Source organism: Manis javanica, chromosome 13, assembly GCF_040802235.1.
Source record: "Manis javanica isolate MJ-LG chromosome 13, MJ_LKY, whole genome shotgun sequence".
In the NCBI taxonomy this organism is placed as follows: Eukaryota; Metazoa; Chordata; class Mammalia; order Pholidota; family Manidae; genus Manis; species Manis javanica.
The window spans coordinates 53910613-53934197 of record NC_133168.1 but is presented as its reverse complement, the minus strand read 5'-3'; the positions used below and the strand labels follow the sequence as shown (position 1 = coordinate 53934197).

The 23585-nt window shown below is 40.8% G+C and overlaps 1 long non-coding RNA gene across 3 annotated transcripts; it reads left to right on the top strand.

Moving 5' to 3' along the window:
- The first annotated feature begins 305 nt into the window (after positions 1–305).
- On the top strand, positions 306–16208 carry LOC118967629 (uncharacterized). Of its 3 annotated transcripts, XR_005054838.2 has the most exons (6): positions 306–481; positions 6407–6457; positions 7185–7347; positions 12832–12959; positions 15663–15819; positions 16045–16208. It is a non-coding gene; the product is annotated as an uncharacterized lncRNA (long non-coding RNA). The 3 variants fall into 3 exon arrangements; XR_005054837.2 differs by lacking the exons at positions 6407–6457; positions 7185–7347 and having other exon boundaries at positions 308–481; XR_012124245.1 differs by lacking the exons at positions 306–481; positions 6407–6457; positions 7185–7347 and adding an exon at positions 9554–9892.
- The last annotated feature ends 7377 nt before the right edge of the window (positions 16209–23585 follow it).

Here is a 23585-nt window from a genome sequence, read left to right as displayed (position 1 = left end):
TGGCTCTTGAGGTGAGTGATTCCTGATGCCATGTTGAAAGTTTGGTGTGAAGAGACTGAAAAATGCCAGGAAAAAGGGGATTGTTGGTGGGTGTCCCAGCGGGAAGCTCTTAGGCTTTGGAAAATCTAGGGAAGGGAAAATGGTCCAGAAATGTTGTCTTGGGTGATCGGGAGCAGCAGAGAGAAGCATAAGATGGTTTTCAGCTCCTCTTTTGAGTCAGATCACGGCTCATGGAGACAACTCTGATAAATTGCCACTAGATGACGCTGTTTCCTCATTAGGCAGATGCGACTTGCACCCCGGACGCCCCACATCACAGAGGCAAGAGGCTGCCTTAGCCGGGGACCTGCTTCTAGCTCTGTCCTTCACTAGAATGAGTCTGGGAAGGAGCAGACCTCTAAGTCTCCCAAGTATTCTTCATTTGTTAAACAAAGAAACCCTGGACTGGGTGATTTCTGAAGCCTCTCCAGTTATTTTTTGGGTAAGTTTATAGTTTTTAAATTTAAACCTTAGAGATGCCTTTTGTGCAGACATACTCTTTGTAGAAAAAATATCAATTTTTATTCAACCAAATATCATTTAGATTATTTAACCCTGTGAAAGATATGAGGCAAGTATCAAATGAACAATGGCACACCTGTGTGTACTGGCATCCTTCCTGGGCCCGAACAACAATCTGAAGTGAAATCTTATTTCTCTACCCAAAGGATTGTAGAACTGGAAAGAATCTTAAAGGTTGTACAGTTCTATTCCTTACTTTTCCTACCTAATAGCCAAGCATAAGCTTGTCCTGAGGGAAAACCGTATTTTTTCCAGTTATCACTCCTTTGTAGGGGCTGTAGTTCTAGAACTATGTATTTATGCTACAGGTCAGCTCTGTCCTGCTTTGTCTTAAGCAAGCTATTAGCTATGACCCATAATTCTGAAAGCTTTGTTAAGACTTACTGGATCATTGAATACATGAGTGGCGTAGAACACCTAGCTATTGTGTTGAGCTATTTTCTTGCCTACTCTTGGACAGGGGTGAGTAAAGCATGGCTTTGCTCCGCATTTGCTCTGAGTATTTTCAGTTCTGTGGGAGCTGAGCCCCAAGGCAAGCACATGGTGGTACATCAAATACTATTACCAAATCCATCCCCTCCCCCAGCCCAGAGGACGCATTCAGCTCCGTGTCTCTTCCTCCTGCTTATCATTCGGGGAATCCAGACCATTTCAACACAGAGAAGAGTTCATCACTTTTCCCAGTGAGTCCTGAAGGTCATTTGTCTGCTGTTTCTTACCATTATTGTAACAATGATTTATTCCTTGTAAACATGGCAGCATACCTTTAACCTACATATCACTGTTAAAATATTATTCCAGGAGGACAAGAGAGTTGCTGGCTGTGAAAGTGAACTGGCAAAATAGGAAAAAAGGAGCAAAGTTTGAAAACTCAGTCTATATCTTACAAATACACATTTCTATCTGAAACATTTCTTCTTGCTTAAGAAGGAAAACAAGAATGGCAGTGATCCCTGGATGTACCAACCACCCCCCTTGAGATTCCCCAGTGACCCAGCAAGACCTCTCACTAGCCCAGTTCAGCCTTGGTGTTCGTAGTTAACAAGATTTCATTAAGGCTGAAAAAAACTTGCCTTTGCTTCCAAACATGGGCTGAGCTCTGATAGGGCCTCAGCAGGGAACAGATTGCCCTTTTTTAAATCTTTTTGCTTCCCTGGTGTGTAATCTTGTCTTCTGAAATAGTTGCAATCAGAACAAATTACCTAAAGAGTGGGGAATGAAAAGACTTCACAGTCATTTTGGCTATTTTTCAGTTTTCTTTAACAATTGGTACCTTCCCTAAGTAACTGAAAATGATCCAAGAAATGTGTGTGTATTTAGCGATGCTTTCTCAGGGTGGGAGCTAGAGAGAGCTCTTAAGGTGACAGATTGTTTCAGCCGGGGATCAGGGAGCTGCAGAAAACCAGCAACCTGCCTTGTTGTCCGGCTCCCTCCCTCGCCAGGCACCGAGAGGTTGGGGACTATTGCTGCCACGCTTCCACAGCCTGGGAGAGGAGGGCGTTTTGTGGCTGGTCTTTGGCTCACATTCCAGATGCAGAGTTTACCGGGGTTAGTGCGTTGCTTGCACTAACCTTGAGGAAAGAATAAAGAATGGTGCTATTCAGAATCTATCTTTGATTTTCGTCGGTGCTCCAGTCACCCTAGGACATGGGCTCTGGTCAGGCAGGCAGGCTCCCCGTGCCTCTGAAACATGGTAGGTGCCCTGCACCAGCTGTTCCATTCATTGCACCCCATGCTCCCATGTCTGCTGGAAAATGCATTGGCTTCCTGAGGTTCAGAGAAACAAGGAGTGTTCCTGAGAATACTAGGACTAAACAGGCATTGGAACCTCTGAGAGCAGAGATTCACAGGGGGAGGGAAGGGGTGCTAGGACATTCCCAGGGGATGCTTGGGGGAAAGACCTGCCACCTTTGAAGCATTGTACTTGATGAGTAGAAATGTATGTAAAGAGGAATAGTCAGCTCTTTGAAAGGTTGCCTTCTGGGTGAAGCATAGTAGCAAAATATTTACTCTCAAGGTCACTGAATGGATGCCAGAGGTAGGTGTCAAGGGCAGGTCTATGAGCAAGAGGCTGTGTCATCAATGCAAAGTCAGCTGGAGGCCAGCTAACATCTAGTACTTCGCATATCTTACCACTAACTGTATAGATAAATGAGCAGAGGTTGGAAGAGTACTAGTAAGAACTCCCTAAGCCTCATATTATTCAAGACTAAGGTGCTGGTGGGATGGACCCTATTTGCATATCTGAGGAGACTTCAAGAGGTGATGAAGGCTCAAGTATGGGTAACGGTAGGTATTTAAACAAGAAGAAAATTTAAACAGCAGCTCAAGAAGGTAGACCAGCACTTTCTAATTGGTAAGGACATGAATACCTTAAGCAAAGTGAATATAACAGCCCTAAATCAAGGTATATCCAAGTGGGAATCACTGTGGGTCTTCTCTGTAGATGCGTTTAATCAAAAGGAGGCAGTACGCAGCTGGGAGTGTGTAGGATCTGAGGGACAACTCTCAGTCTTCAGCGGCTGACAGACTGGGTGCCTGCCAGCAAGCTTAGTCATTAGGAGACTGGGTACAGGGTGCAAAGCCCAGTCATTGGTGGCTGTAGACTCCAAGGTCAGAGGGGAACTAATTTTATCAAGGTTGAACTAGAACAAGTTCAAGATAAGGTCCAATGACCTCTCTTCTTCCTCCGAACAAGGCAGAAAGGCTATTTACTCCCTGAGTTACTTTAATGCTGAGTGATTCAAATATTCATATCTTTCTTCCTTTAGTCAAGCCAAATTTTTCAATTGGTGGCCAGAAGCTATTTAAAAATCAGGTAATAGCCAGGATTCAACGGAATTTCTAAAATACAAAACAAAGTATAAAAATTATGAGACTGTTCCTTGGACATAAAAACAAGTAACATTACCAATGTAAGCTCAAACCCAGCATCACAAGAAAGAAGAACAATTGTGAATTTTAACAGCGCATGTGAACTATATTTTGCATGGATTCGTAAAGCAGCCTGTGCAAAAAAAGGGATCATGAGTCACGAACATGTCTGTGTCAGACTGTGAGTAGCACATCAATCTCTAACATTGATCTTGAATATATTCATGCCAGAGCAACTCAAGATGCTTTTGCTATGAGTCTTATGCTAAAGAGTGGGATCATTTTGGAGATGTTCTAACTAGATGAGCTTCTGGAGCAGGTCACATGACATGCTGGTGACATGCTGCCTCCAGTTGGGCCAGAGAGGTGCTAGGGGTGGAGGTGAAGAAAAATGGTGAGGACACAGTTTTGCACAACTCTACTGAACAACTCTGAATTCGATTTGTAGTTCACCCTCCTTAAATTTTTTCAGAGGAGAGCATAGTAGCAAAATGTTGACAATTATTGAAGCTTGGTGGCAGGTAAATGGAGTTCACTATACCATCTTTACTTTTGTTTAAAATTTTCCATTACAAAAATTAAAATATTTCTCCAAAGTATAACTTTCTATTGTAAAAGTTAAAATACCTCTCCAAAATATTTCTCCAAAGTAGTTCCATTGTTTTTAATAAAAAGAAAATTTAAGGGAATTCTTATATTCACATTGGTTTTCTTGATTGAGAACCAACTTTTAAGAGAAAAGAAATACACATTTCAGTTGTATATACCTGTTATTTTGCCTATTTCTGCACATTTATATATGCCTATTATTTTGTTTCTAGTGTGTAAGAAAGAGAAAGTGAACAAATGAGTATTTTCCCTAAAGATACTGTATATTTTTTCTTACCACACTTGTGTTTATAGTCTGAAAAATTCCATTAAAAATGAAAAGTAGGAACTAGAGTCCACTTTCCACTTTATGGGATAGGCTTGAGAAATGACTGTTGATTGAATCTACACACTCACAAGTATGCACACTTCATTACAACAGCTGCCTCTTATTTAGGAAACCTCCACTGAGCATGGGTTCTAGCCCTGAGGGGCTCTCTGAACCCATCAGTGCAGCAAGATTTCCTTGTAACTCATATTCAAGAGGGGATTTCTCTTGGTTTAGCCACATACCCATCATCTTCGTTTGAACAATTGGGTGTAACATGTAAGTTTCAAACTACAACTTGATACAACTTGTTGTATAATTTAAAGAGCTGTGTGAAAACTCATTCAGTCTGGTTGGGCATGTATGTGTACATGTGTGTGTCTGGACATGTTCTCTTTTGGTGCAAGAAATACAAGTACTTGGAGAGTTGAATTGGGTATATTTTATAGAATAGTAAGGAAAACTTAAGCTCTATTAATTTATTAATTTAATACATGCATTCAGTGAAGAAATGTTTATGAAGTACTTTTATGCATCAGGTGCTGTTGTGGGTGCTGTGAATGTAGTGAAGAGCAAAGCCAGGTGGTCACTGTCTTCACGGGCCTTCCAGACCAGAATGGGAGTAAACGTTAAATAGGCACCCATGTGACAATGCAATTATGAATGCTCCTAGGTGCTATCAGAAAAGCACAGGGTGCTTTTTTATAAGTCATCCTCACCTAGCTTGCGATCAGGGATGGCATCCCTGAGGAGGTGATGTTTGAACTCATCTCTGAAGGGTAGGAAGAGCACCACACTGACAGAAGTGGACGTGAGAAGCCCTGAATTCATGGAGAAGCATGGCACTTTGGAAGTACTGATAGGCCAGGATAACTGGAGTGTAAAGGGCAGAGGAAGAATGGTGGGCAACAAAGCTAGCAAGGTGAGCTTGCGCTGAATCCTGCAGGGCCATGTACGCCATGGAAAGAATTTGGTCATTATCTTAAGAGCAAGTGGAAAGTCTATTAAGGGTTCTAAGTGAGGGTGGGAGCAACATGATCTGATTTACACATTTCAGGAAGTCACTTTAACTGGAGTCTGGAAAATGGATTAGAGTTAGGGCCCTAGGGCCTGCAGCCCCTGGGGAGATGGAGGCTATTAGACCATTGGGCCAGCCTTTCGGCCATAAACTGGGAATGTGGAGGTGAGCAGCAGAATAGTATCCCATCCTCTTCAAGAACACAAGCTGTGGGGAGTCAGACTTGTAAACACATGATGATGATCCATTGTGATGAGCTTTGCATAAAAGGTGAGTGAACCCCGTTATGAGAGCACAGTAGATGAGGCGATTAATTTTGCCTTGGAGGACCAGGGGAAGCTGTGCCAGGAGGTATCTTCTCATCTGGGCCCTGAGGAATGAGTAGAGGCCAAAGAGGAGGTTCAGAATTATTCCAATGAGAAATAACAGCAAGAGCAAATTTAAAGGTAGTTTGAAATGCCCTGAACTTAAGGGAATGAGAAGCATCTGATGTGGTTTTCTCCTGGCCAGTAAACCACACTGCCTTCAGCCCAGATCAGATGCTTCCAGACTGCTGCCTCTAGGTCCTGGAATTCAGTAATTTTTTGTCACACCAGGGCCAGGAATCCATCCTATCCCCCAGCTCTTCACTGCACCTTAACCTCGAATGTCCTCAGTTACCCTAACTAAATCCCATGAAGCGTCATTAGCATCATTTCCTCGTCAAAACTTTCAGTTCCCCTGCCCTTCCGTAGCTTTGTCTTAAAGATCCAATGACCCTTAGCCCTGGCTTGTTGCAACTCTGCCTACTTCACTCTAGGCTTGAATAGCTACCTGTGGCTGGAGAAAAATTCATGTTCACAGGCTCTGGTCTCATTTGGGACCACTGAACTCAAGGGAGCTCTCCAGTAGCCAGGGTCTCCTGTTGCATTTTCCTAGTCTGTTGACTACCCCCATCCCCCATGCTCCTAAACAACAGTTGTTCACCTTCTACTCTCTCCTGAAAATAGCAATACCTCCATCTTTAGTCTCAGTTGAGGACTTATCTCTTGTTTTAGTGAGAAAATAGAAGCAGTCAGAAGAGACTTCCACATGCTCTTACATCACATGTGAGTACAAGCTCACATCTGAGCTCATAGACTTCTTTCCATCTGCTGCACAAGAACTGTCAACCCTGCTCCTATCAAAAGGCTGCTCCCTTACCTGTGCACATTTCCTCCACCATCACCAAGGACATGGCTCCAGCAATTTTTCTGCTCCTTTACTACCTCATTAATTTCCCCTTCTCTACTGAATCACCTCCACTAACATGAAACACAGTGTAATTTCCCACCTTAAAAAAATGAACTCTCCACTCCATATCCCTGGAGACTGACCTCTTACTTTGCTCAAAGGTCTACTAAATTTGCTAATTCTAGTTTCTCTAATTTCCATTTCCTTAAACCCACTCTAATCAGCTGTCCTCTCTCTCACTCCAATTACTTCCCTGAAATCACTCCATTTGTCACCAACCAAAATCTGCATGTTGCTAAATCCCATATGAAGACTCCCTCTTTATTTGATGTAACTATGAGCGGCAACATTTGATATAATTGATAATCCTTCTTCCTTGAAACACTTTCTTTGTCTCCTCCTAAGACCCAAATCTTCTTTTTCAAAGTTGACATGATGAAGGGCCACAGGGCTCAGTCCCTGGACCTTTTCTTTTCTCTATTTACATTCATTTCTTAGATGAATGCATAAAAAAAATAAAGAGCTTATCTAGTAAAGAGCTTGTATAGTCTCATGGACTTAATACCATAATACACTGATAACTTTCTTTGTTTTTCTCTTCAGCCTGAACGTCTCCACCAAACTCCAGGCTCAACTCTCCACTCAGTGTTTACATTTGTATCATCAAGAAGGTCCTCAAACTGAGGACTGCTATTCTATTCCCCTGAGTCTGCTCCTCACTTTTCCCTCCACCTCCTTTCTAACCCATTATGATTCCTCTTAACTAGTAAGTAAATAGCAGAGATCTGACCATTTCTTACCACTTCCACTGCCATGACTCCAGTCTAAGTCACCAGTACCTCCCTCATGGATTCTTGCATGCTCCTAATTGCTTCGACTTTTGCTCTCTCCTACCCTGCATGTATAATCTCAACTCAATATCTGGAGTGATCTTCCTACAGTGTAAATAATATCTTGTCACTCCTCTGCTAAAAATCCCCAGCAACATTCCATATCATTCAGAATAACACCAACGACCTCTAATGGCCTGTGAAGTACCATAAGAGTGGGCCTCCTGTTTTCCTCCCTGAACTCAACTCTTTCCAGCCACCCCATTGTTCACTCTACTCAGGGCTCCTGGCTTCCTGGATGTTCTTTGGACACAGCAGGCATGCTCGCTTCTCAGCCCTTCTTCTTGCAAAGCCTTTCCCAAGAGCTTCACCTGACTGCTCCCTCACTTCCTTCTAGTATCTGCTCCTGTCACTTCATCAGTGAGGTCTTCCTTGGCCACTCTTAGATGAGCAATTCTTTACCTTTTACATCTCTCATTCTCCATCTGTGCTTTATTTTTCTCAATAGGATATGGCTACCTGGCATACTATGTTAGTTAGATTAATGATAAGAGCCTCTAAATATTAGTCTTGACATTTCTGTGGTTTAACATATTTCAGATACATCACATACTCCCTTACCGGCTCAAAGCTAATGCTCTAGTTGTTGGTGACTTTCCTTCCCCTGGGATTCAGACATTCAGATCCTTCTACCTGAAGGCCCTTCCAGGGCCTCATAGTCTTTTGGATCCAGCAGGAATTAAGGAAGAAGAATATACAAGAAGGAGGCACAGCATGTTCTTAAAACCCTGTTCTGGAAATGGCACATATCACCTCTGCTTATGTTACATTGGCAAGATTTAGTCTTGTGGATGCAGTTGGATGCAAAGGAGGCTGGCAATCTAGGGACCATGGCCTTTGTTTGCCAGTGACAGCTTCACTCTGGAAATGCTGGTGGACAGAAGGCCACCTCTGCCACACACACTGCACATTGACTTGTCCAGTAACAGTGTTCCTATATTAGAATGTAAACTCCGTAGAGAAGTGATCTTTTTCTGTTTCTATCCCTCTTATAATTCCAGGACATAGAACACTTCCTGGTTCACAGTTCCCGGTTCCTGGTAGATCCCCAATGAGTATTTGTTTTTATTAATTATTTTTAACAAGCTGTTGATTGAAGGAGTGGGAGTGGAAGCCGAAAAGATAAGAGTTGGCTGATAGAGAGGCTGACAAGAGAGGACCTTGGCTATACCTGCTTGTAGCCAGCGTTAACAAGGGCTTCCCGAAAGCATGAATCTGCCCAGATCACAGGCAAACTGGACTAGAACCAAAACATTTGTCTTCCCTCCCCACCTTTTTTTAAATTTCCATGAAACCATTTGGCCAAGAGTTGCACAACAGGAATTTCTCTATTGCCATCCTGTGGCTTTGTAGATAAGCAGCAGTGAATCATCCAGAACCAAAAAAATGGAATTCTGTTTGATTTAACTGCATTTGTATACACATAGCTGGGGTTCCTCCATGGGAAAGTTTTACTTTGTTCAGTGGACTGCATGTTAAATCTGTGGCCTAGTTCCAGATGATTTACCTGGCTTTTTCCTCTGTGTGTGTTCTCCTAATTCGGGCTTGATCGCTTATTACACAGGTCAAGTGTAAAGCATGAAACACCATCAGTGCACTTTGGGTTGAAGTGATTGAAGTGATGTTATGGGAGTGGCTTTGGACTTCGAAGCCAGGCTCTGAGTCGCCTGTGCATTCTCCCCAGGTGCCACCATTTAAGACCAAACACTGAATTGGGTAAACTGTGTTTTTGTTTAGTAATGCATGTGGGGTTCCTTTGAGACAGAGCATGACAGTGATATATCAAATGAAGAGAAAATACACATGTATATTTAGTTAATACAATGCCAGACATTCATATATTTGGAAACGTTACATAACTGACTGAAAACTAGTTATGGTGACATAATCACTATAAATTTACAGGTGTTTTTAGCTGGTCACATAGCTTGTCAATAAAAATCACTTGTACCATTAAAGTCACTTCTAAGATGTGCCCCCAAAGCAACTCATGTTATGGGAGTTATCAAAATATGCATAAAATGCTGGTTTTACAAAAATTCTACTAAACATTAGGAAGTATGCTTATTATTTGAAGGGAAATCAGTCCAGAGGACTTGTCAGCCAGAACAGTGTGGTTGCAAGAATGCCACACAGAGCTATCTGAGAGAGAAAGAACTTGGCAAATGCCTGGCAAACCCTTCAAGCTCTTACTCTGGAGTATTTTTGTTTGGAAGACCAAGAAATGTGAAGGTCAATTTATTTTATTAAATAATTTGCACCTTGAGGCAAAATTCTTTCTGAAATATCTACATGAATTTTGGGACCCATCATATGATGTTTACCATATAACTGAAGGGTAACTACTTCTCCACCCCAGAGTTGGAAATGAGAATGGATGTGAAGTCCCTCAATCCCAGAAGCCTGGGTGTGACATTAGGGGTAAGTGGAATGAAGCTTTGGTTCATGATTACCTGTATGATACAACTCCCTTGATTGCAACTTAAGAGACATACAAATTGATGTTTTTCTATTATGTAGTAGGAAGAAAAGGGCTAAGGGTAGAATGTGTAAGGATATTTTTCCACTTCTTTCTTTTGCTAGTATTTTCTTTTCCAAAACTTAAAAAAAAAAAGAGGGCTGAGCATGCTATTTTCCTGAACTAATTATTGCAGAGATATTTGTATCTTCTAAGCACTATGACTGTCACAACTGTCTTTCAGAAACCTATTGATAAGTAAACTTACTTATTGAAATTTTTTCCTCTGATGGAAATGGTAGCTAGTGATCTAATCATCCCGTGGGGGAGGTATTTCCTATCTGTGAGTCTGCTGGGGCTCCTGTAACAAAGTACCACACACTGGGTGGTTTAAACAACAGAAATTCACTGTCTTCTAGTTCTGGGGGCTGGGTGTCTGAGATTAAGGTGTTGGAAGTGTTGATTTCATTTGAGGGCTGTAAAGGAGAATCTGCTCCAAGCCTCTCTCTTTGTTTCTGTTGATTTACTGGCAATTTTTGTTATTTCTTGATTTATAGGATCACCTCGATCTCTGTCTTCATTTTCATATCACATTCTTTGTATGTGCTTAAGTGTCCTGATTTCCCCTTCTCAGAAAGACATTAGTCGTATTCAGTTAGAGGCCCACCTTATTCCAGTATGACTTCACTTTAACTAACTACACCTGCAACACTCCTACATCCAAGTAAAGTCGCATTCTGGGGTTAGGAAACCACATAAACGTTTTGTGAGAATACAGTTCACCCCTAATACTACTCAACCAGTGATCCCAGAGAAAAGAAAAAGATAGAGGGAAATCTACTGACATTTACATTCTTAATGCTGTATATCCCAAGTCAGTTTGGTTTCCCAAAGTGATCCATTTTTGCCTAAGAAGTTAGAATATAGTTCAGGTTTCTTTTCCTCATTGAACTTGGGTTTCTGCTTGCATCTAAGGACGGTAAGAATATCTACCCCGCATCCTGCCCAGCAAATATATTTGAGGATTAGATGAAATCCTTTGTGTCTCCAAGTGGCAAAGTTTTTTTTTTGTCACTACTTTCATAAGAGTCAGTGGTTCCCTAATGGGTTGATTATGATAATTGCCCTAAGCGCTTTGTATTTATGGAGATTCCTGGGCCCAGATCTTCAGAGGTTCTGACTCAGTAGCTCTGCAGTTACACCTAGGATATATCTGAAGTGCTCTCCAGGTAATTGTGGTTGTTAACAGGTTTGGAATTACTGATCTTGGAAATTTCTCTGTTAAGAGTGAACATTGTCAATAACATATATTTAACTTGACTATTCCTGTGAAAGGGAAACTACTGATTGGTGGTTCCAATAAAGGCACTATCAATTGATTTTATGTGTTTCACAGAAAGTTCTGGGTTAGGTGTTCCTGGACTTGAATTCTGATTCTATATACAGCTTTTAATGTATATATACATTATAAGGTATTAAAATGTATAATATACACACACACACACACACATATATTTATATATATATCTGTTTAGTAGATGTAAATTGGGACAAGTAAAGTAACTTCCCTGAGTTTCAGTTTCATTATTTTTAAAATGAGGATAATAATCCTACCTTGCAGGGTTCTTGGGAGAATTAAATGACACTGGAATGAAACAAGTCTTCATTAAAAGGTCATTTCTTTTCTAGTCTTCTAATGCTTTGATTTATTTTGAGTCAACAATCTCTTAACTTTTGAAAGTGGGAAATAGTTATAACAGGTGAGCTAGAACTATATACAGCCTTCCCTTTTGCACAGCCATTTATCCTTTTATATTAATATTTCTTGGATTCAAAGGCTTAAACATGGAATTATGATTGCTGGGTGCTTTCAGGGTGCACTAGGTCCAAATAGTGATATATTAATTTTGTGGATGAGTGGGAATGTTGGCAGTAAATCTTGAATTCTAGGGTAGTGGGTGACCAAGAAAACCCAGTGTGATGAATGACCCATTAATTTATGAGAAGCTTGGGTACATGCTGCAGGGCAGATAGGGCTGAAGGTACTGGACCGTAATGTGGTTAAGCATTAAACTTTGAACAGCATGTGGAAGAAGTCTCCATAGCATTTTTGTGGAATGTTTTAAGTAAGCATCTGGCTTTTAATGAGTCGCCATTATTAATGAATGGCTGGTCTTTCCTTTTTAGAATCTTCATGTAATTGGTCTTCCAACAATGTCATTGGTATACAAAGAATTCTCAAAGTTGGGAAGAAAATAATGGAAAACAGAGGCAAATGCAAAGTTTAAATTGCTTGGGTCTTAGAAATAGAGCATCAACCCTTTAGTTGCTGAATTTACTCTTTCCAGATTAGTTCAGACACACATTTGAGATTCCAAGAAAATCTCTTCCATTTCAGTTTCCTTCTATATACATTAATGGCAGATGTTAGCACTTGTTTCTGTTTCAAAGCCTCTTTTAGAAGATTTCTCTGTCTCTTGAGGTATCTACATTCTTGTATAAGACCACCCAAAACAAGCGTGAAGCCTCCCTAGGACATGGACTAGCAAACTATTCCATTATTGATTATAAATTAATTATAATTCAACTGGTAAACTTCACATACTGTGGAACCTTCCATTTTTCTTGGATGGCTCTACTGTGCATTTGAGGTCACTTCCCCATCTTCTTATGACATCCCATCCATGACAATGGATGTGACAGCACTATGTCATTATTAAATGTGTCATTAGGTGTTTCTCCAGCTAGAGACAGTCTGGGTGGCTTTTTTTCCCCAGTGGCATACAAAAGCAAAGGGAGAATTTTTGTAAAGGAAATGGGGAAAAAAAACACAGAGAAAGGAGCAGACAATCTTTGTAAGGAGATTCTGAACTGAAGCAAAGGTTTCTTTCTAAACCCACAGGGGCAAGAAAAGAAGCACCTCTAAATATGCTGAGAAGAGTCAAGCAGGTTACGAGGGCCTAGAGTCTAGAGCAGGATCATGCCAGTTATCAGCAATGCCGAAGATGGGAATTTTCACCCCAGAAGAAGGTAATAATCAACATGAGGCTAGGTCTGAGATGAAATGGACTAAAGTAAGGTATATATATATTTCAGCTAGACTATTTAGGGGATAAAGTTGATTGTTGAAGACTTTGACCCTGTGGAATCAAGGGTGGGGCTCCGTGGTTGACCAGGTGGCCTGATGTTTATCATTAGGTGGGAAAGTCAGTGCTTTTTAGAGAGCGTATGAAGAAGAGTACATGAGGGAGCCTGAGCCCATCATAAGGTAATAAAATAAATGTTTGTTGAGGTGAACTGTTGATCTGGCCAGGAGCCAGAATAGCAGTAGCAGAGAGCTTTTTAAGGTCAGGCTCAGACATGAAAAATGGGGAGGCTGGGACCCTTGCATCTGATCCACATCCCAAAGGTTGACGGCATATGTTGGAGGTAGAAGAAAGAAATCATGTTGAAGAACAGGTCCTAGAGTCTGCTTTTAGGTACTCATTGGCTTGGAAAATTCAGGGCTTAATTTTCTTGATTTCAGGAAAATGGAATTACTGATTAAATAAAACTATGGCTGTCCTACCACTTGACGTGAAACTGGGGACACTGCAAATGCAACACTTTGCAATACAGATTGGTGCCGTGGGTGCCTTTTGCTCAGATGTTGGCTATAAAATGCCTGTGAATGTCTGTGAAATTGTACTATGGTTTTAGCAGGGAGAGGTTTTCCATAACTTTCTGGCTTTATGTGGAAATAATAACTCTTAGGTTAGGCATTGTCTGGAAAATCATCTCTTATTATTCCAAAGTGAAATATGTTTTCGGCTACAATAGCTCATTGCTGCACCATTGAACTATTTCATTCATTTACTCAAAAATTCATCCACTCAACAATCCATTTAACATTTAATCTGAGTGCTCACTATCTAGTAGGCATGGTGCTTTCATGTACTTGCAGATTAGATTTACACTGATTTTCCTGCATCTGGACATTTAATACCATTTAGACAAGGACAGAATGTAAATGTGGGGGCAAGTTAAAGAGGAAGCCTTCTCTTCTTAGGATGAGGGATTCTAGAAATGTAACAACATCAATTATTTCTATGAAAAGACACAATATGAAAGGCTCTCTTCCAACATTGTGATTTGAAGAAAGAGATTTATTTATAGGTTACCAGGGCTCAGCATCTGGCTGGAAAAATTTGTCTTTTCACAAAGAAATGTCTAGGAGAATCTGCTTGATTTCTAGTCTCTTCACATCCACAGAAGGAGGATCCATCCTCCTTCTTTTATGTTCACTTTGCAAACGTCTCTCAACCATGCATAGCTTTTCTAGAGCATAAACCTGCACGATGCTTCCCATGCCTCCAAAGCAACATTAAACTAAAAGAAAACTTGAAAGTGGTGTCAAGAAAAAACAAAGAATTGTTTAAATTGTGATTTTTTTTTTTAATTTGGAAAACAGCTGGCTGAGATCAGAGCTTGTCTTGCCTCGGGTAAAAATAGCCAGTGTTTATTGTGGCTTCCATGTGTAAGTGCTTCACGCATATGAAGTCATTTAATCCTTCACACAACCATGGGGATTGGCACTCTTTCTTTCCTTACTGTGCAGATGAGGGCATAGAGGTACAGAGATCCAGTAAAGTGGCCCAGGTGTCAGTGTTGGAAGGCACAGCTATGGCAAATGAACTTGGGTGACCTGCTCTTGACCACTACCCTAGCCTAGGACAGGCAGCAGGGGCAAAACAGGTCATCATTATGGGAGAGTGTCCCTTCTTATGCTCACGCTTTGAATTTTCGCTACTCACCATCTCTGTCTCACTGAGAATGAGAAGTAAATTAAAACTAAAATGTAAGACCTAAAGTGGCACACAGTACTCTTTTTATTCTGTAGTCAAGGGCTCTCTAGTGTGTGAATGTGTTGGGGGTTGTGGGAGAGAGGGTGGAGGTAGAAAACAGGAAGCTATTTAGGCCAGATGAGGACCCCAGAAGGTGATAATACGAATGAGACTCCTCTTGATTCAATAAATAGCAGGCGTCATTCTAAGCTCATTAACTTACCATGACTGACCTCAGAGTTTACCGTGGTGGTGGTAGTGGCATGGGGGGCATTTTCTGGGGGGTGCTGGGGAAAGAGAGAAAGAGAAAGAAGGAAGGAGAGAACTGATGGGGGGTGAATGAAGATCAGGTATGTGCAAGAACAGAAAGATATGGGAAATGCAGGTAGAATGGTAGAACTAAAGAATGTCTTTTTTCACACTTAAGGGAGTTGGAACCAATCTTTGGTGAGGCTTGAAATAACTCCCATTTCTGTGGGAATAGGAGTGTGTGTAAGGAGCATTAGGTGAGGGTGGATGTTGGGAAGGAGAGAGATCAGGTAGTTTGGTTTGTCTGGAGCCAAGTTTGCATCAGCAACCTGCTAATGACCCAAAACGCCACAGCCAGAAATGAATCCCCCAACAGAGGGCTTATTAACCTTTGCCGTGCAAAGAAGTCAAGGGAGATGAGAAAGAAAAGTGCTTCACCAAAATGAGGCTTTCTTGCGGCTTCTAGAAATACCCATGCCAGTCAGCAGGTATATGAGCTTTGCACATATCACACACATTACATTAATACCCTTCAAAAGCATGGGCACCTTCTGAGGTCTTCATTGCCTTGTCTGTACAGCTGGGTTGTAAGTTGACATTCTGGGCTCTGAGTGAAAAGTGAAGCTTTAAATGTGTTAATTTTGTTACCTAAACTGCAAAGGTACTTCCAGTAGAGAGGACTTCCCTACATCTGTGTCCTGGACATATTATCTGCATCATTTCTATTCCCGTAAAAAGGAAATTTTCATTGCCTGGAAAGGCCTTCGTGTGACCGGCAAGAAGCTTTCTCCCAATCTGGCAAGCAGACTTCTGAAAAGGTTAGTATCACTGAGTAAAGAAAAAAAAGTCAAATGTTTGTTTTCTTTCTTCATTAATATCTGCAATGTTTGCCTTTTGTCATTCAGGTTTTAAATAAATATACTTAGTGATGAACGTTTACATCAGTAACTTAATTTTCTTGTCAGGGTATTTCCAACCTATGAATGGGGTCAGAAAGCCAACTGTTTTATCAAGGTCTTTTTTTCTTCCATTTTCTCTGACAGCCCCTGATGTGAGATTTGCTGTGATATGGAAAGCCCACTCCTAGTAATCCAGCTGCACCTCATTGTAAGAGAAAGGAGATGTTACAGCATTTACAAAAGACTTTGCTTTGCAGGTACTCATATACTCGTAACAAGTTTGCTCTAAATAAAGCTTCTCTTTTGTGTTTAAAAGTCATTTGCATGCATTTTTTCAGTAACTGTGTGTGACTTGGACACTAGAGCTTGCCCTGAGGTGAGAAAGTGTCTAGGAACTCTGAGGTGATTCAAAGCATACCCTTGTTGGGGTCCTTGCTGCTTAGCAATAACATCCCCACATTGTCCCACCCTCCTTTCTGGCCAGACATTTCCATTCATGCTTCTCCAAGGGTGTGAAACAGGTAAAGAGGTGAGATGTAGCCAGAAGCCTGGTCTGGCACAAAGAACCAGCTCAGCCTTGAGCTTCAATTGTCCTGAGCACCAAGCCCGCATCAAATACTGACTCAGCTAAGACCTCGAGGAAATGTTTTTGTAACTCCTGTGAGGCTCTGTTATTCTACTGGGAGAACAGAGCCAGTCAGACACACCTCACAGGGTTGTGATCGTGATTTAAATTCTCTCCTTCCTGCCCAAACCTGATTTTGTTTAGATAAGTCCTGCACAGACTTCAGTCCACAGCTGAGATGTCACTTCCTCCAGAAGTCTTCTTTGATTTCTTCTGGGTAGCTTAGGCCAAATGATGGTGGACCAGCAACTTTTTATTCTATGAGCTTCACACCTCTTTTCATGCCATATCACACCATGATATTAAACCACAAGCTCTCTGAGGACAGGAAACAAATAAGTCCTGTTTATCTGGTATACATCATAGCACTCGGGCACATTGTTAGCTCTGATATTTGTGGGATGGAACTGAATTAGTGCATGTAACATACCTGGTGCATGTGTGGCCTATGTGGGTGGTCCCTTTCTATCTTTGTTCTTTCTGGGGCTCATTACAATTCTAGGGGGATTATTAATACTCTGTTAGCCATTTGCTCACAAACCTGGATTTCTCTTCTGCCCAAACTGATGCCTAAAGCTAGAACTATTTGACTTCTCTGTCTCCATAAACACATTTCTGTATAAAATTCTTCCTGTTTGCATCAAAAAGACTTGTTTTAGAGATTTCCTCAAATGTTATTTATTAAAAACTGACTATTTGATGTGGCCCTCCGAGAGTGAACTGCATAGGGACCAAGAAGGGCCTGGTGGCCAGGTGATAAGTTCTGGAAAATAAATATCTATGGTGGGGAGAAGAGAAGATAAGGAGCAGGAGAGGGAGAGAAGCTGGGTGGACTTGGGGGGAAGATCAAACTGAAGAGAGGGGAAGAGATGTGCCATGAGGAATGTGGACTCAGCATCATACATGTTTTGTAAACTAAGTATTGAGCATAAGATGATATGTGATCATTCCTTACTGGTTTTTCTTCTGAATAAAAGGTTGAGGAATAAGAAGTGGTGAGCTAGAGGAGCCATGGAGGGGGAAATACAAAGCTGCTGCTCCACCGTCATTTGGCTTTAAGACCAAAAGGGGCCTGTTCTGGAAAATAATGGCGTAGATTTTTCCATATTTCTTGGCCTATAATTAGCTCATTGGGACCTCACCTGGGCCTGCCCATTCCTGTCACCTGCTTCCCACTGCTGACTTCTTCTATAGGGAGAAAAATACAAAGGGTAATGCTTTTTTGATTGCTGCAAAACTTGGCTAGCATTGAAGAGTTTAGTTTCTTTTGAGAGAAAGTTCAGGTCTATTGTCAACTCCAAGTTACAGTGACCTTCTTTAATAGTAATGATTAACTTCATGGCTAAAGATCACTGAGAGATGAAAACTCAACTAATTCTTAGGCTATTTAAAGTAATCCTCCTTACCTCTCCCCATAGGTTACTGGGAAATTCGCTGAGGAAAGGTAAAGGGGAGAGGGAAGATAAGTTAATATGCTCTCAAGGAATGGAAAATTAAATTTCTCTGTAGCTTTAGTTACTAAAGTTCAAACCACCTACACTAAGATCTAAGCTTAAGAAAAGGCATAAATTGGGGGGGAATGTAAGGCTTCAGTGTCCTGGATTTAAGGGAGCAGTACCTGAGGGGCTGAGTGGTGAGTACTTGGCAGTTGGAGTATGAACAGTGTGTCCATTGGGTGGGGACTGTCCCCTTTCACTCCTTGACATAAATAAAGTGTAGGGAATGCCAGCAGCCAGAACAGTTTTCCTTTGCTTGCTTCTGTCGTGTTTCCCAAATGCTTGTTTCTGCTTGATTTTTGTCTCACCAGTTTTATGTGTACTTCCCAGTAAACTGGCCTTCCTATATGCATTTGTGCATTCCTAGGAGTGCAGGCCCCCATCCCACAGTCACCACTGTTAGCCTTTGTATACTCCCACCTTCACTGACAAAGCACACCTTCCTACCTGCACTCCCTGAAATGTCATCCTTAGAGATTTGCTTCTCTGTGCTTAAGGCATCACATTTGGTTTCCAACGCAAATACTTTCAGTGACCAGCTCCCTTAGGTCCTATCAGTTTATCACCTCTGCAAATTAGCTTTCTGGATACCCCAGATCTGTGTGCAGAGAGAATGGGTGGGGGTGAATGGGAAGGGAAAGGTAGTTTGGGCATCTGGAATTACTCACCGGGAAAGTGCAGGGCAAAATAGGCAGATGTGCTGTGATCAGCATGAGAACTAAGTGCCAGAAATACCCGAGAGCCTGGCCAAGGAGCCCTGAGAGGGGAAACGTGGGCCAGGCAGAGAGAGGTGACCCTTTCCCCAATTCCCTCTAGAACTGCCTTTCACCTTAAGGGTAGGAGTGTGAAATGAGCATTTTCTGACTGCCTAGCTGGACTGTCCCTCTCCTATAGTGAGAAAAATGTAATGCCTTTGATAACCTGATCTTTTAAAAATATATGTTACTTAAAAAATTGAAGATTGAGGGGAATCTTCACTTACCGATATGGAAAAAGAATCCAAAGGGGGAAAATGTCAAGATCACCTGTTAAGAGATTAAGGCAGGAAACAGGAAAATGTGAACTTTTTTATCTTAAGGAATATTTCTTGCTTTCCCTTAGCACTCCATAGTTCTGGGTGCAAAGAGGTGGATAATGAGAGAGAAGATTTAGGTGAATAAAAAATATCAGACGGTGTTCTCCAGGGTGCACAATCCCAGAGTGAAACTGCAGTTCTCCCAATATTGGATATCATTTGGTTGTGAAACCTGTTGTCCTGTAAAGTCCCTCAGCAACTCTGAGGCAGGCCTCGGTGTCCTACTTTATTGTTATTATTTTTTTAGCTAATGCACTCCTTAGAATTATGCAGTGGCTTGCTCATATCCATTGTTTACCCAATAGTATAAACACACTCACTGCTTACAAAATCAAAGTATAATTTTCTAACTAAAATATTCCATAAAATATAACTAAAAAAGTTTAAAGTGCACATGAGAATCAGGACTGCAATCTCTCTCAATTTCCACCATTTGGATTAAGGATGAGGCAGACCCAATGAAGCTAGCTAGCCATACTGCTCCCAGCTTGATTTGTCATCTAGTCAATCAACAAATATTCAGTGTATGCTTGGTGAGTCCCTGGCACACTGCAGGGCACAGTGGTGTGCAGACTGACACTGTGCTCACCCTTTGGGTTATATATTAGGTTGGACAAACAGATAGTAATTAAATAATCACACCAGGTATGATTACAAACTGCGATGTTTGCTGTGAAGGGAAGGTGTTATACACACTGACATATTTCCCTGAAAAGTATAGACACAGGGTGTGATTTCATAGCAGTGCCAGGCCATGTGTTGCACAAGTTGGGCTCCGTGGTGACTTACATCTAAAGGTTATTCTTTCTGCTGAAGTTGGAAAGAGGAGAATGAGGGACTCAATTGCTGAAGACTTGATTGCACAGTAAGAGTTTTACTGGACTCAGCGTAATATTCCTTTGCCCAGTAAGGCTGCTAGTAATTCCCTTGTTGGGTCACTGAGCACTCAAGTTAACCTGATACGACTTTGACTCCAAATCTTTGAAGTTGAGGCATTTTTAAGATCTATCCTTGGAGAAAAATTAACTTTACAAAGGCTCTACTGAATTTCAGCTGATATTAAACTGCTTTCCTTTCATTAGGAATAACATAATAACATTTAATGCATTAAAATGAGCACTAGTAGTAAAAAATTTAATTAAAATAATAACTACTGTAACAGACAAAATTAAAAGAATCTAATTAAAACAAGGTATAAACACATACCTAACTGTTCAGTGGGAATTTAAAAAATGTCTTCAATAAATTCTCAGGAAATTAGAATCCCAATTTTATGGTAAATGTTAAGTTTTCAATACATAAAAGTGACAATATTTTCTTTAAATCTCAGAGTTTATGTCATAACTCTGATTTCTCTGGCTTCTCTTGATACCTCCCACTATTTAAAAGGATGGCTCATTTGTTTCTGAGCCAAACTGCCAGGATTCTCAGTCTTGCCTTCTCTTGGAAATAAAGGGGTTCAGGTTTGAAAGAGGCCATCTATCTAAAGGGAAACAAAAAGACTTTTTTTGTGGTGCAAAACCTTGGAAGTTTTAGGGTTATTTTATTTTCTTATCTCTACAGGTAACCTAATTCAAAAAGTATGTTTTGTCTGAAAGGAAGATCAGAGTTGTTTTCATAGTTTCACACAATCTGTATGTAGAATTCCAGGTTTTATAACATGAAGAACAACGACAACGAAAAGTACACTGGATGAAGCAGCACACTGGCACATGACAAACCCCAGGCGGCCCACTCCGCACTTGTGGAGGTCTGTGTTCAACCTTGAGTAGCCCTCCCACCCTACCACTTCCCATCCCACACCCCAGACAGTGTGACATCAACTGGCAAATAGAAAGCCCACTTACAGGCTTAAAAGATACCACAGAAGAGAGGTGAATGTTCTATATTTCAGTACCCTTGAAGGTGCTTTTTCCCACTTTTTGAGCAAAAAGCCCTGCATTTTCATTGTGTAGTCAGCCTCACAAAGTATGTGGCTGGCTGGGCCTGGGAGCCTATGAGAAAATAGAATATCCAGCCCCATCCAGATCGACTAAATCAAAATGTACATTTCCAAGATTTCTAGGTAATATAATCACACATGACAGTTTTGAGAAGCACTAATCTAGACGCATGCTCTCCAATATGACGGCCACTGGCCATGTGTGACTTTGGAACACTTGAAATGATGCTAGTCTAAATTGAGATGTGCTTTAAGTGTAAAATACACACCTGTTTTCTGGTTTTGAAGACTTAGTATGAAAACAGAATGTAATATATGACATCAATAATTTTTATACTGATTAATGTTGAAATGGTGACATTTTGGATAGATGAGATTAAATAAATATATGAATTATTTAGCATAATTGTACTTATTTCTTTGTATTTTTTTAACATGGAAGCAAAGCTAGAAAGCTTTACATTACATAGTGGCTTGTTTTTGTGGCTCCTACTTGTGCCTCATATTTGTATTACACAATGCTAGTTAGATCCATTTTTCCTTTTTTTTTCTCATCTAGGCTTACTTATCCTCTGTCCCATTATTTCGGGAATAGGTTAAAAGAGTTATATATTAAAATGGTAAACTAATTCCAGCTGAAGTGCTAGTATCAGACTAATGATTCAACATGCTACCGTTACTAAGAAACATTGAGTTTTAACTGTGATCTTTAATACTTTACTCCATTGCAATGTTCTCTAAATTTAGGCTTACATCAGCAGCCCCTGGAGCTCTTGTTAAAATGTGGATCGGACTGTTGGGTCCTGCCTCTAAAGTATCTGACTGTCTGACGTGGGGCCCAAGAATTTCATTTCTAACAAGTTCCCAGGTGATGCAGAATCTGCTGGTGTGGAATTCACATTCTGAGAACAACTGTTCTTCTGGCTCTCAACCCTGGCTGCACATCAGAAATACCCAGGCAATTTAAAAATTTTAAAAAATATCATGAGTGCTTAAGCCTCACCTCTGGAGAGTGTAATTTAGTTGGTTTGGGATGAGGCTTGGGTAAGGATATTTAAAAAAATTCCCCAGGTGATACTATCACACAGCAACCTTGGGAATGAATATCTTAATTCACAAGCAGCACTAAGTGGGAAATAACTGGCATTGGAATAAGGCCAGAGTAAAGATAGTTTCCTTTGTTCTTCCCTTTGGGGACATAGAGAATTGTATGTTCAATCTTCACCCTAACCTGAAGGGACATGTAGGCTGATTTGCATCATTTTAATCTGATCAGCGATGAAACTGGGATTGGGAGAAATACAGTGAATTTCCCACATTGCAAAAGAAGATAACAGAAGCTCAGTGTTCCCTCTTCCTTTTCACATCCCCAATAAGCCCTTGATGTGCTAGATGGTCAAGGCCTGGCATTTCAGGTTTCTCTCTCGTGTCGCCCTGTATGGTGGGCACCTCTCGGTGGCTTTTGAAACATTTGGCTCAGTCTGTGCTGTGCAGATACTTGGTTTACTTTGGAGAAGTTTGGCATCAAATGAAGTTACCATTTTCACTTTCAAGTCCAGTGTGTTTGTCAAGAAGATGTATTTAAAAAATAATTTAATCTCTTGTGTTTGCCTTCAAGTGATGGGAAAAACATGAATATGAATTCAGTTTAATGAAGAATCACCAGTTTAGCACAGCCCCTGATTTGACTGACTCATTCACTGTATGACTCGCTGGCTGTTGGATTTATATTGTTTGAAGATGGATTGCTATGACTCCTGGAGATGTTGTATTTTCTTCTTTGTTTATGAAAACCATTGTTTATAGTTTATGAAAAATAAAAGAAAACATAAATGGCTAATAATAAAATATTACACACATATACACATGTATATATACATCAAGGCTTTGGCTGGGAGGAAGGCTGTAGTTTCCAAGGTTATGGCTGTAAAGCAGAGTAGGTTATAGGGCTTGACTAGACTAATAATAAGTATGTTTTGTTTCTTGACAACTGTGATTGATATGCATGAGCCACTATCCCCAGGATATGTATTATTTTGAGTTGCTTCTCAATAGCTTGGCTGAGCTCAAATGATAGTTCATTTGTTCCTGCTTTTTCTCATCCCACTAACCAGCAGTAAAAAATCCACAAAATGGCTATGAACGATCAGCATGCAAGCATTTTTTTAGGTCAAATTCCTTAGGTTTATTTCCTGAGTTTTGGCTTAGCTCACAGGGGTTCATTCTCAATACTTAAGGATCTTTTTACTATTTTCTCTTTTCTCTCAGAGATACAAAAATGAATTCCCAGTTTCCTGGGTTCTAAATTTAATCACACCACTCTATTGCCTCCCATACATTTCAGCAGAGGTCAAACATACACTTGAGATCAGGCATGCTGATAGCTGGTGCCGTGCTGCCCCAGTTCTGGCTCTTTGGAACAATTCCTTTTCCTTGATGATGGCTCACAACACATCGAGAAGATACCTCTTCACAAAGCAAAGAGTAGCTTATTGGATGTCAGAAGTCAGTCTTTTAAATCAAAGCATGCCAAGTCATACGCTCACA